The following is a 12895-nucleotide window of genomic DNA, read 5'->3' as shown; positions in this document are numbered from 1 at the left end:
AGCGTTTTTATCATGAATGGGTGGTGGATTTTGTCAAATGCTTTTTCTGCATCTATTGAGATGATTATATGGTTTTTGTCCTTAACTCTGTTAATATAGGGTTTTACAATTATTGATTTATGTATGTTGAACCATCCTTGTATCCTTGGAATGAATCCCACTTGGTCAAAGTGTGTGATCTTCTTGATGATCCTTTGTATTTTGTTTGCCAGTATCTTGAGGATTTTTGCATCTGTGTTCATTAGGGAAATCAGCTTGTAGTTCTCTTGTTTGGTTGAGACTTCTCTGCTTTTGGAATCAAGGTAATGGTTGCTTCCAGGAATGAATTTGGGAGTATTGCTTCCCTTTTGATTTAAAGAATGAAAAGTGGTGACATCAGCTCTTCCCAAAATTTCTTGTAGAATTCAACAGTAAGTCAACTGGGACCTGAGCTTTTCTTTGTTGTTAAGTTTTTAATTTCTTTTTCTTTAACAGTGATAAAATATACCTTTATTTGTTTTTTTGAGTCAGAGGGTAGTAAAAACAAATTGCTAAAGTAGATATCAGGCAAACAGAAAGGTGCTTTAGAAATCCATTTACCTTTGAGTTTATTTAAACTTAGAGGAAATGGTCATAATGTTTTCATGCAATACATACTTGGTTCTTTACATAACAATTGTGACAAAGAGCAGAAAGAATTAAGGATTGCTGTACTTGTGATATATACAAAATACCAACATTTTGGGTTGTACATAATTAAAGAAATATCTCACTTTTTGGGTTTTTTTTTGTTTTGTTTTGTTTTTTGGTACCGGGGATCGAACTATCGCACTTTTAAAATACTGTAATAGCCAATACACAGAGGTATGCCTTAGGTGGGCATAGGAATGCAGTTTAGAAAAGAAAAAAATCACAGTGGAACTACACAATGTCTTTAAAATAACTGAGCAAGAAAATCAACACTGAACTTACATACTGATTTTACACAACTTCTATGCAGTATCTTGACAAATCCAAGAGCAAAAGTTAAGATTTTCTTCCCCTATTTTTGGTAAATTTAGATGACTTTTCCCCCTGGATTGTACCTGGTAGTGGCCTGTTTAATATTTTATTTAAAAGAGGGTAGGTTTGGCACTTTTATACTGATGTCACCAGTGTTAATATTTCTTGGGATCTCAGGAAGATTCATATTCTTTATAGCTGATACAGCACGGGCTGGAGCTCCTGCTAAGCCAGCCTCAGACTTCTCCAGTTTATTTTGTGCATCAACTTGTGTAACAATTTCATTTATGTTGGTCTCCAATACCATCCCCCAATCACCATTTCTGCAAGAATGTTGTGAACCTTGTCTACATGGAAAATTAAATCCAGTTCACAGACATTTTCAAAACATTTGTCTAATGTTTCCACAAACACGTGAATTAAATCTAAAATGCCACATTCACTTTCAGAAGAATCCACACAGAAGACAAAATGCAGTGTTGCATAATGTCTATAAATCAATTTGTTGTCAGATCCTCCAATTAATAATCCTCCTTCTAGGAAATTACACACATTTCCATCTCTCTTAGATACCAAATGGAAAGTCTCCCTGATGATTTGTCATTGGCTGTCTTCACCGGAAGGCTGCTAGAACTTTGAGAACTTGCCGTGGTTGTTGAAGATGAGGATCACCTTGATCATGGCTGGGCCAGGCCGACCTCAGTAAGTTTTTAATTTTGTTTTCAATTTCATTGATATTGAGTTGTTTAGAATTTTTATGTCTTCTTTGTTCAACTTTGGTCATTCATATGTATCCAGAAATCTGTCCATTTTTCTGTGTTTTTCATTTTATTAGAGTATAGGTTCTTTAAGTAAGTATTGATGATCTTCTGGATTTCTGCTGGATCTGCCGGGATTTTACCCTTTTCATTCCTAAATTGAGCCATTTCTTTCCTTTTTTAAAAATAAGGTTGGCTAAGGGCTTGCCAATTTTATTCATTCTTTCAAAGAACCAACTCTTGGATTCACTGATTTTTTTTTTTTGGTATTATTCTCTTAGTCTCCATTGCATTGATTTCTTCTTTGATCTTTATAATTTTATCCCTTTTATGAGCTTGTCTTGATCTTCTTTTTCTAGGAGCTTTAGGTTCAGCATTAGTTTGCTTACTTGAGCTCCCTCTGTTTTCCAAATATATGCATCCACTGCTATGAATTTGCCTCATAGGGATGCTTTCCTTGTGTCCTGTAAATTCCAGTATGTTGTACTGTCATTATCATTAAATTGTAGAAATTGTCTAATTTTTTCTTGGTTGTTCAGGAGGGTGTTATTCATTTTCCATGTTTCTGAAGTTCTTCTGGTTTCTTTTGTTATTGATCTCTAATTTCACTGCATTATGGTCTGACAATCTACAGGTGATAACTTCAATTCTTTTGCATTTTCTTAAGCATGTTCTATGAGCTAGCATGTGGTCTATTTTGGAGAATGACCCATGTACAGCTGAAAAAAAATGGGTATTCCGATTTGTGCAGTGGAATACTCTGCAGATATCTATTAAGTCCATTTGTTCAAAAGTTTGGTTCAGTTGTTGTATTTTGTTGTTTATTTTATTTCCAGTTGATCTGTCTATTTGTGACAGTGGGGATAGTGAGGTCCCCCACTACTATTGTATTAGTGTTTATTTAGTTTTTCATGTCCAGTAATATTTGTTTTATATAGTTGGGTATACTAGTATTTGGTGAATATATATTTATGATTGTCATCTCTTCCACTTGAATTGTTCCCTTTACAAGGATATACTGAACTTCTTTGTCTTTCTTAATTAGTTTTGGTTTGAAATCTATTTTGTCTGCTAATAGAATAACTACCCCAGATTTTTTCCAGGTTCCTGTCACATGGCATATTGTTTTCCATCCTTTTACTTTCAGTCTATGAATTTGTTTTTTAATTAAGTGGGTTTCCTGTGTACAGCATGTTGTTGGATCTTGCTTCTTGATCCGTTCTGTCAGTGTATTTCTTTTGATTGGTGAATTGAGGCCATTAACATTGAGGGTTGCTATATGTATTGACTTATTCTTGTTATGATATTTTCCCATTGTTGGATCTTTTATTTTTTATTTTACCCCTCTTTCTATTTGATTTCTTGCCTTGCCTGACAGCTTCCTTCTGCTGAGACTTGTGGAGTTGTGACCCTCATTATCTTTTTCTAGGATATTATTTAGAAATTTTTTAGAGTGGTGTACTAGTAGTCATGAAGTTTCTCAGGTGTTCTTTATTGTGAAAATATCTTATTTCTCCATCAGTTTTGCAGAATACATCAATCTGTGTTGGAGGTTGTTTCCTTTTGGGCTTGAAATACCTAACTCCAGGTTCTCCTTGACTTGAAGGTTTGTGTTGAGAAGTCTGCTGTGGTTCTGATGGGCTTTCCTTTGTACGTGATTTGTTTCAACTGCTTGTAGTATTTTGTTCTTCTGTTGGGATTCTGTGATCTTGAGTATTATATGTCTAGGTGTAGATTTTTTTATCCACAGATAGTTAGAATCCTATATGCCTCACTTATCTGTATATCAAATTCTTTTCCTCTGCTTGGTAATTTTCTGCCATTGCTTCTGTGAACAGTTTTTTTAATGTCATTTGCACTATCTATTGCTTTTTCATTGACTCCATTAATTCTATGTTATTCTTATTTGCATCATCTAGCAGCTGCTGGATTGATTTCTTGTGGCCTTTGCTTTTTTTTTCCCAGTACCTGGGATCGAACTTAGGACCTTGCACTTACAATGCAGGCATGACACCACTGAGCTGAATCCCCAGCCCTCATCCCTTGCTATTTTTAAGAAATATCTCTTTTCATGGTCACTAACAACCATCCTGTCTGCTATATCTGATATTCTGTCCTCACATTGGTTCATTCTGCTGTGCATACTTTTAGTGGACTTTAAAATCTGGATATCTGTTTGAATCTATTTTATGGATTCCATTTCTTTCATTTCTTTTTCTTTGCAGATTCGTGGTTTCCACCTTTTTTCCTATACTGGGTGTTCATGGATTCCTTAATGGTCCTGAGCGCCTCTATTTTTTTTTTAAATCTATTTCTGTTCTAGAGTCATACTACTCATGTCTTTTATTCTGGTCACCAACTCTGTAGTTATCTGGGAAATTATTTGTATTTTGATTTTCTCTAGAGCCTCATTCATCTCTTTTGTTACCTCCCATGTTATCAGTTCAGGGTGTCCAGGTGGTTGTAAGATTTTTCCACCTTGTACTTTTAGAATTTGCCTTCGGAGAGCTGGAAGTCTGGGTTTGCATCTTGTTTAGGTGTCTTCTCATATTTATTTTTTTGTTGTTGATGTTTTTAATTTAATTTCTGAGTTGATACTTCTATATTGCTTATTGTGAGTATCTTTATTGCTAGTGTATAGAACCCTTAAGGGATGATTGCTTCTCAGAGGCATATTCCAGGAATAGCTGGTTTTTAGGTTTTTGAGTCTATAATGACTCTTAGGTAATCTTGGTTTTGGTATACCGGAAAGGACAACTGATTAGAACAATCATGTCACCTTAGCTCAAGTAATACAATCAGCATCAAGAATAGCATCAAACCCAACTTAGGAAAGGACAAATTGTGGTAACAATTAATCTGTCACCTTTAACTGAATGAACTAGATCAAAATCAAGGACCAACCTCAAATATGTTTGAAGTAAACAAGCCCTTCAATATACTGAATTTACCCTCCAGGGTGAGAACTTAGAAGGAATGGGGATGGGTAGAGAGACAGAAGGAGAGGGAAGGGTTAGAAATGAGGCTAGAGGACACAGAAAGATCATGCAATCTTTGCAAAACGGGGAAGGCAGGAAGAAAAGAGATAGATAAGGAAGGACCAAAAACAAGAACAGGACAAACTAACAGCAACAGGAAACCTAGAAACTGTATTCATTCTCCTATAAAAAGAAGAAGAAATGAGGGGAAAAAACCCCCAAAATAGGACAAGAACTGGAAGAAGAAAGAAGAGAAATGAAGAAGACAAAGAAGGAGAAAGAGAAGAAGAAAAGGCCCCCATCAGGGCCTGTCTCAGCTGTCACAGGTAGACAACATGGGCAGCAAGCAGCATGCAGATCTAAGTTGATTAGTCTCAGTGAGCCAGCCATAGTTTACTGAGATTTGCGCTGGTTTCTGGCTGCAAGGCCCAGACTGAGCTCCCTGCCTCCTATGGGTTTGAACTCTGCAAGGTTCTGCTGCAGGTTTGAGCTGCCCTTCCCCCAAAGTGAGCACAGGCCCTGGTGAAAGCTGCTGATCCCACCAGTTTACCAACTGCTATAGTTGGCTGCACCTTTATTATGGAGACTTTGTTCACTCTCCCAGTGGGCTTCAGTTTTCATCAGTGAGCCGTGGAGAGGCCCTCTCTCTGCTGCTCACTTCTGATCTATCTTTTCAAGCTCGTAACAATGGCCTTTATGACCCTGGGTGTCTCTGCCACTAGGTTCAGGATCCCTGCATGGTCTGGGGTAGCCTGAAGCAGGTCTGAGCCTCTCCTGGTAGCATTCCTGGGGCACAGTGGTTGAAGTAACGAGAGTTTTGTTAGAAAATGCACTGATACTGACTGCTTAGGAGGAGCCTCTGACCAGGCAGGAAGCCCTCCTCCTTTCTCACTGGAGGCTCAGACCACCACCAGCCTTTCCCCTTCTGCAGTTCTATACCTGACATGCCAAGCCCTGAGCTTTGGGCTATCTCATGCTTTCTGTTCCTTCTACCTGGACATACTTTTTCCTCCCCTGAGTCTTCATGTCATCTCTTGCTTTTCCTCCAAGTTCTAGTCATATGTCACCCTCCTAATTTGCTTTGTCTTGCCCCTTCCCCTATAAAGGCAGGTGTGACACTTGTGCCTTAGAAGGTGTCTTGGTCCATTTTGTGCCACATAACAACATACCTAAGATGGGGTGAATGAATTTCTCATAGTTATGGAGGCTGGGAAGTTCAAGGTCAAGGTACCTTCTGTGTGTGTCTCACATGGCAGAAGAACAGATAAGAGCAAATCCATTCCTATAGCCCTTTTCACAGTGACATTAAATCATTCCTCAGGGCAAAGCCCTCAAAACTCAGACCTCTCCCACCAGGCCACATCTTCCCATGCCCTTGCATTGAGGACTGTGGTGGTTAGGCTGTGTCAGCTTGGTTGGCTTGTGAGCCACCTAGGGACTTAATAAACACTCTTCATGGTTTGTCTGAGTAGGCTGTGGAGGTATGACCTTGGAGTCAACAGCTGGTCTCTCATCCTTCCTCTCTGGCACTGTTCCTTTGCTGTGCTTCCCAGCCACCATGAACTGAGCAGCTTTGCTTCCACATGCTCTTCCACCATATTCCTGCCTAAGAGCCATCTTACCATGGACTGAATCCCTCAAAACCGTGAGCAGAATTAAACCTCCCTTCCCCTAAAGTGTGGGTGTTGTGGGTATTGTGTTCCAGTGATGAGAAAGCTGATCAATACAGGGATCATATTCCAACATATAAAACTGTGATGTATGTTCACATCATAGCCAGTGGTACCATTTTTGTGTTTTCATTAGTGTGTTGGTAAAAACAATTTCATTCACCCTTACAACGCTTGAGTTCTTGTCTACTTGGTCCAAAGCATTAAACACAAATTAAGAGTTCATTAAATGCTTACAATATGGTTCACATTAAGTACAGTTAATGAGAAGGACTGAGCCCTATTGCCAACTCCTTATGAAAACAACGTGCCTGTGGTGTCAACACTGAGTGCTCTCTGGGGAAATTAAGTCACCAGTCTCAGGGTCCAGAGAGGTTCTGAATTAGAAATGATATTTTCAGTTATGGTTTAAAACAGAGGGCATTTAAAATTATTGCATATGCACAAGTACTGTGAACATTATATACGACCGACATATACATAAAAAAGAAAAGAGATCAAAAGACGGACTGAATGGAGAGGGATAGGGAAAGGAACAAAAAAAAGGAGTTGGGATGTTATGTACATGTACCAACTCCACACAAGGAGTGCAAACATTAGGTACTACAGGGCCAGGGATTTAGCTCAGTGGTGCTGTGCCTGCTTGGCAAGCGCAAGGTCCTAAGTTCAATTCCTGCACCAAAAAACAAAACAAAAACACCATTGTGTTCTACAAACATGCACTAATAAACAATTCTTTCCTACAAAGTAGGTCTTTGTTTATTCACCAATAATACTGAGAAAAAACTGCAGCTATTACATTGTCTTTAAGAAACCAAATGAGCGGGCTGGGGATTTGGTGCAGTCGTTCCTGAGTTTGATCTCCGGTACCAAAACAACAACAACAAAAACCCAAATGAGTAGTTAGAACAGTTACTAATACATTGTTATTTTTAAAATGTTTATTTTTATTAGTACATGTTTGTGGTACGTAATGATTACATTCGTTTTGGGAGGTTGATACATAAAGCATCTTAATTCTATACTCATGCCCTTACTTTCCCTTCCTCCCACCCTACTTATATCCCTTGGTCTCATCCCTTTTGCAAAAGATCTACCTCTTTGTTTTTTATTACCTATCTTTCATTTTGCTCATTAATTTATTTATACTTTGGGTTTCTCCTATAAGAGAAACAATGTGATATTTCAGATTATGTGTCTGATTTATTTTACTAAACGTCGTATTCCCAAGGTTGCATCCATTTTCCTATGAATGACTTGCACTTATCCTTTATGGCAGAGTAGTGCTCAATCATGTATAAACACCACATTTTCTTTATTCATCAACTGACGAACAAATAAGCTGCTTTTGAGATTTAGCTATAATAAATTGTGCTGATATATATATATATATATATATATATACATATATATATATATATAGATATATATAGATATATATAGATATATATAGATATATATAGATATATATAGATATATATAGATATATATAGATATATATAGATATATATAGATATATATAGATATATATAGATATATATAGATATATATAGATATATATAGATATATATAGATATATATAGATATATATAGATATATATAGATATATATAGATATATATAGATATATATAGATATATATAGATATATATAGATATATATAGATATATATAGATATATATAGATATATATAGATATATATAGATATATATAGATATATATAGATATATATAGATATATATAGATATATATAGATATATATAGATATATATAGATATATATAGATATATATAGATATATATAGATATATATAGATATATATAGATATATATAGATATATATAGATATATATAGATATATATAGATATATATAGATATATATAGATATATATAGATATATATAGATATATATAGATATATATAGATATATATAGATATATATAGATATATACATATATACATATACATATATATGAGTATGCATGTATCACTGTAATTTGCTGTCTTTAATTCTTTCAGTAAGTTATGTAGAAGGGGAATAGCTAGGTCAAACTTAATTTCTAGTTTTAGTTTTTTTTGTGGAATTTCCATAGTGGTTATACTATTTTACATTCTCGTCAACAATGTGGAAGGATTCCTTTTTGTCTGCAGCCTTATTATCATTTGTTATTGTTTGATTTCTTGATGATAGTTATTCTTTTTGGAGTAAGATGGAATCTCGTGTTGTTTTAATTTGCATTTCTCTGATGGAATATTCTCTAATAGAATTTTTTTTCATGTATTTATTGTCCATTTGTATTTCTTTTTCTGAGAAGCAACTATTTGTTTCAGCTATTTTCTGCTCATGTCTTTTATATTGTGGGGGTCTGATTTTTTTTTTTTAGTCCACTGTGCATATTAGATATTAGTTGTTTTTTTTGAGGTATAACTGGAAAAATGTTTTGCCATTCTTTAAGCTGTCTCTTCAATCTGTTGATTGTTTCCTTAGCTGTGGAGAAGTTTCTTAATTTGATAAAAATTCCATTTGTTAGTTCTTTATGTTATTTCTTGTGCAGTTGGGGATCTGTTCAGGAAGTCCTTGCCTGTACATATTACTTAGATTTTTAGCTATTTTATCTTCTAACAGATTAAGTGTTTCCATTTTAATATTTAGATATTTGATTCATTTTTATTTTAGTTCAGCATGTGATGAGCAATATGGGTCAAGCTCCAATCTTCTGCATGTGGATAGCCAGTTTTCCTAGCATCATTTCTTAGAGAGGCCATCTTTCTTTCAGTATATGCTTTTGGCCCTTTTGTCAAAGATCATATAGCTCAACGTGTCTAGGGTTGTTTCTGCTTCTTGTGGTCTGTCCTATTGATTCACATCTGTTGTTACTCCAGTGCCATTCTGTTTTTACTACTGTAGTTTTGTAATACAATTTGAAATCTGGGATTATGATGTTTCCTGCTTTACTCTTGTTGTCCAGGATTGGTTTTGCTATTCTGAGTCTCCTCTGGTCTTATATGAATTTTTTAGTTGTTTTCTATAGTTCTGTGAGGAAATGCTGTTGGGATTTTGATTGGGATTGGATTAAATCTATATACAATTTTGGAAGTATGGCCATTTCTTTTTTTGTACTAGGGATCAAACTTGGGTCCTTGCACTTGTGAGGCAGGCACTGGAACTACTGAGCTAGATACCCAGCAAGTATGGATATTTTGATAGTATTTGTTCTGCTTATCTGGGAACAGGGGATATCTTTTCATTTTCTGATGACCTCCTTGATTTTCTTTTTTAGAGTGATATAATTTTCATTGTAGAGTTCTTTTATTTCCTTGGCTACTGCTATGCCTGTGTCTAGGTATCCCCTCCAAAGCCTAATGCAGTCATAGGTGGGGCTTTTTCATAGGTGGCTAGATCTGGAGTGTGGGACTGCTTGGATTGATTCGTGCTATGCTAGGATGAAGGGCACTAGGATTAAGGGTGTGAGTGCTGCCCTAAATGGCCTGATAAGACATAAGGGATGGAAATTGCTGTGGTTGCCTCTTGTTGCTTTGCTACCTTCTGCCCACTTTGAGCTGTTTCTCCTCTGTGATGCCTGTCTGTCATGTTACCCTGCCTTGAAGCCAGCCTATCATAAACTGAAACCTCTACAAACTGTAAGCTAATAAACCTTTCCCCATTTAACTTTGAGTGTCAGGTATTTTGTCTTAGCAATTAGCAAAGTAACTAAGACAATTCAGTTAGTTCCTAACTAGGTTTTGTTTGTTTGTTTGATGCTATTATGAATGATATTGTTTTCCTAATTTCTTTCTCAGTGTGTTCATTACTGGTAAACAGGAATGCTGTTGGTCTTTGTATGTGTATTTTGTATCCTTCTTCCCCTTCTAACTGTGGTTATTAATTCTAGGAGTCTTTTTGTGGAATTTTTTTTGTCTTCCTTGTTATTTGCAAATAATGATAATGTGGCTTTTCTTCCTAGACATATCCCTTTTATTTACTTATTTTCTGCTGTATTGCTCTGGCTAATATTTCAAGTACTATATTAAACAGGAGTAGTGATAGAGGAAATCCTTGTCTTGCTCCAGATTTATTTTATCTTATTTTATTTTAAAAAATTTTCTTGATGGCCTGCCTTGCAAGCGCAAGGACCCCAGTTCAATCCCTGGTACCAAAAAATAAAATAAAATAAAAAATTTTTCTTTTGGTACTGGGGATTGAACTCAGGACCTTCTTGTGAGGCAGGCAGCAACGCCACTGAGCTAAATCCCTGGCCCATTGCTCCTGATTTTATAGAGAACATTTTCTACTTGTCTTTTTTCTTTCTTTCTAGTTTTTATTTATTTATTTATTTATTTTGGTTGATTTTTGTTTTGTTCTGTTTTGGTTTGGTTTGGTTTTTTTGGTTTTTTGAGACAGGGTCTCACTATGTGGTTGAGACTGACTTAGAACTCACTATGTAGTTTCCAAACTAGATTGCCACCACGCCCGGCTTGGTTTGGTTTTTTGTGAGACAGGGTCTCGCTGTGTAGTCAAAGCTGGTCTTGAACTCACTATCTAGCCCAGGCAGGCCTCAAAATCATGGCAGTCCTTCTGCTTCAGGAGCCCCAGATGCTGGGATCACAGATGTGTGCCACCACGTCTGGCTGCTTTCAACTTCTTCCCATTCAATATGGTCTTGATAGTGGGTTTGTCATAAATACCTTTTATAGATTGAGATAAGAACCCCCTACTCCCATTTTCTTCAGGGTCTTTCCCATGAATGGATGTTGGATTTTGTCAAAGGTTTTTTCTGGCATCAATTGAGATGATTATCTTCACTTCTGTTTATGTGATGGATTACATTTATTGATTTGCATATGTTGAACCATTCTTGCATCCCTGGGAGGAAGACTGCTTGGCCATGATGTATGATCTTTTTAATGATTTAGTGTATTTTGTTTGCCAGAATCTTGTTGATGATTTTTGCATGTATATTTATTCAAGAGGTTGGATTGTAGTTTTTGTTTGTTTTCTTTGTTTGTTTTTTAGTTGAGTCCTTATCTGGTTTTGGCATCAAGGTAATGCTAGCTTGTAGGAATGGCTTTGAGAGTACTTTTCCTTTTCAGTTTCATTAAAGAGTTTGACAGTAGCCAGGTATGGTGGTGCATGCCTGTAATCCCAGCACTCGGGAGGCTGAGGCAGGAGGATCGTTGTGAGTTCGAGACCAGCCTGGGCTACATAGTGAGTTCTAGGTCAGTCTCAACTACATAGTGAGACCCTGTCTCAAAAAAAAAAAAAATTAAAAAAAAAGAGTTTGACAGATATGGGTAGTATATCTTCACTAAAGTTCTCTTAGAATTCAATGGAGAATCTTTGAGGTCCTGAGCTTTTCTCAGTTGGTAGGTTTTTAATAATTTATTTGCTTCAAATTCATTGACTGTTGTTGGATTATACAGGGTTCAATTCATATGTATCTAGGACTCTATCCATTTTTCCTGGATTCTCTAATTTATTGGACCACAGGTTTCCAAATTTTCTGGATTTCAGTGGTTTCCATTATGATTTCACCTTTTTCATTTTTTTTTTTTAGGTTTCTACTTCAGTTGCTTCTTGTTCATTTGGCTAAGATCAAATGTAAGTTTCTACTTCATTATTTCTGCTCTTATCTTCAAATTTTCCTTCCTTGTACTAGCTTTGGATTGGGGGTATTTTTGTTTTTCTAGGAATGTGAAGTTATCATTGGGTTATTTATTTGGGCTTGCTCTGTTTTTGTGATGTGGGTATTCGCAGCCTTAACCTTCCTTCTTAGGACTGATTTCATTTTGTCTCATAGATTCTGGTATGTTTTACTGGCATTATTGTTTGATTCTGGGAACTGCCTAATATATTCTTTGATTTCTTCTCTGACCCATTGATAATTGAAAAATGCAGTGTTTAATTTCCTTGTGCTTGCATAATTTCTACAGTTTCTTTTGTCATTAATTTCTAGTTTCCTTCACTATGATGTGATCATAGGTGTGGAATAATTTCAATTCTTTTGTATATATTTAAACATATTTTATGGGCTAGTATGCAATCTAGTTTGGAAAAAGTTCCATGTAGTGCTAAGAAAAATGCATATTCTGCTGTTGGATGAAACACTTTGTAGATATCTATTAAGCCCATTTATTCAAAGGTTTAGTGCAATTCTGACATTTCTTTGATTTTTTTTTGGCCTAGTTGATCCATTTGTGATAGTGAGATATTGAGGTCCCCCTTTATAATTGTGTTGATATTAAAACTTATTATCTTTTATGTCCTTCAGTGTTTGTATTATGAAGATGGCTGTGCTAACACTCACTGATATATATTTAAAATTGTTGTCTCATCCTACTGAACTGCTCCCTTAACCAATTTATAGTGACCTTCTTTGCCTCTTCTGATCAGCTTTGGCTTGAAACTCACTTTGTCTGAAAATAGGATAACAACTACTGCTCCTGTTGGGGGCTCCTATTGCATGGAATGTTATTTTCTATCCTTTCATTTTTAAACTGTGAATATCTTT

At 35.9% G+C, this 12895-nt stretch overlaps 1 pseudogene; it reads right to left on the bottom strand.

Annotated features, from left to right (window-relative positions):
- Positions 1 to 1087: 1087 nt before the first annotated feature.
- LOC104860742 lies at positions 1088 to 1662 on the bottom strand (annotated as a pseudogene).
- Positions 1663 to 12895: the final 11233 nt, after the last annotated feature.

This window comes from Fukomys damarensis, unplaced genomic scaffold, assembly GCF_012274545.1.
Source record: "Fukomys damarensis isolate Sample0158 unplaced genomic scaffold, DMR_v1.0_HiC HiC_scaffold_10, whole genome shotgun sequence".
In the NCBI taxonomy this organism is placed as follows: Eukaryota; Metazoa; Chordata; class Mammalia; order Rodentia; family Bathyergidae; genus Fukomys; species Fukomys damarensis.
This window is presented reverse-complemented; position numbering and strand designations above follow the sequence as displayed.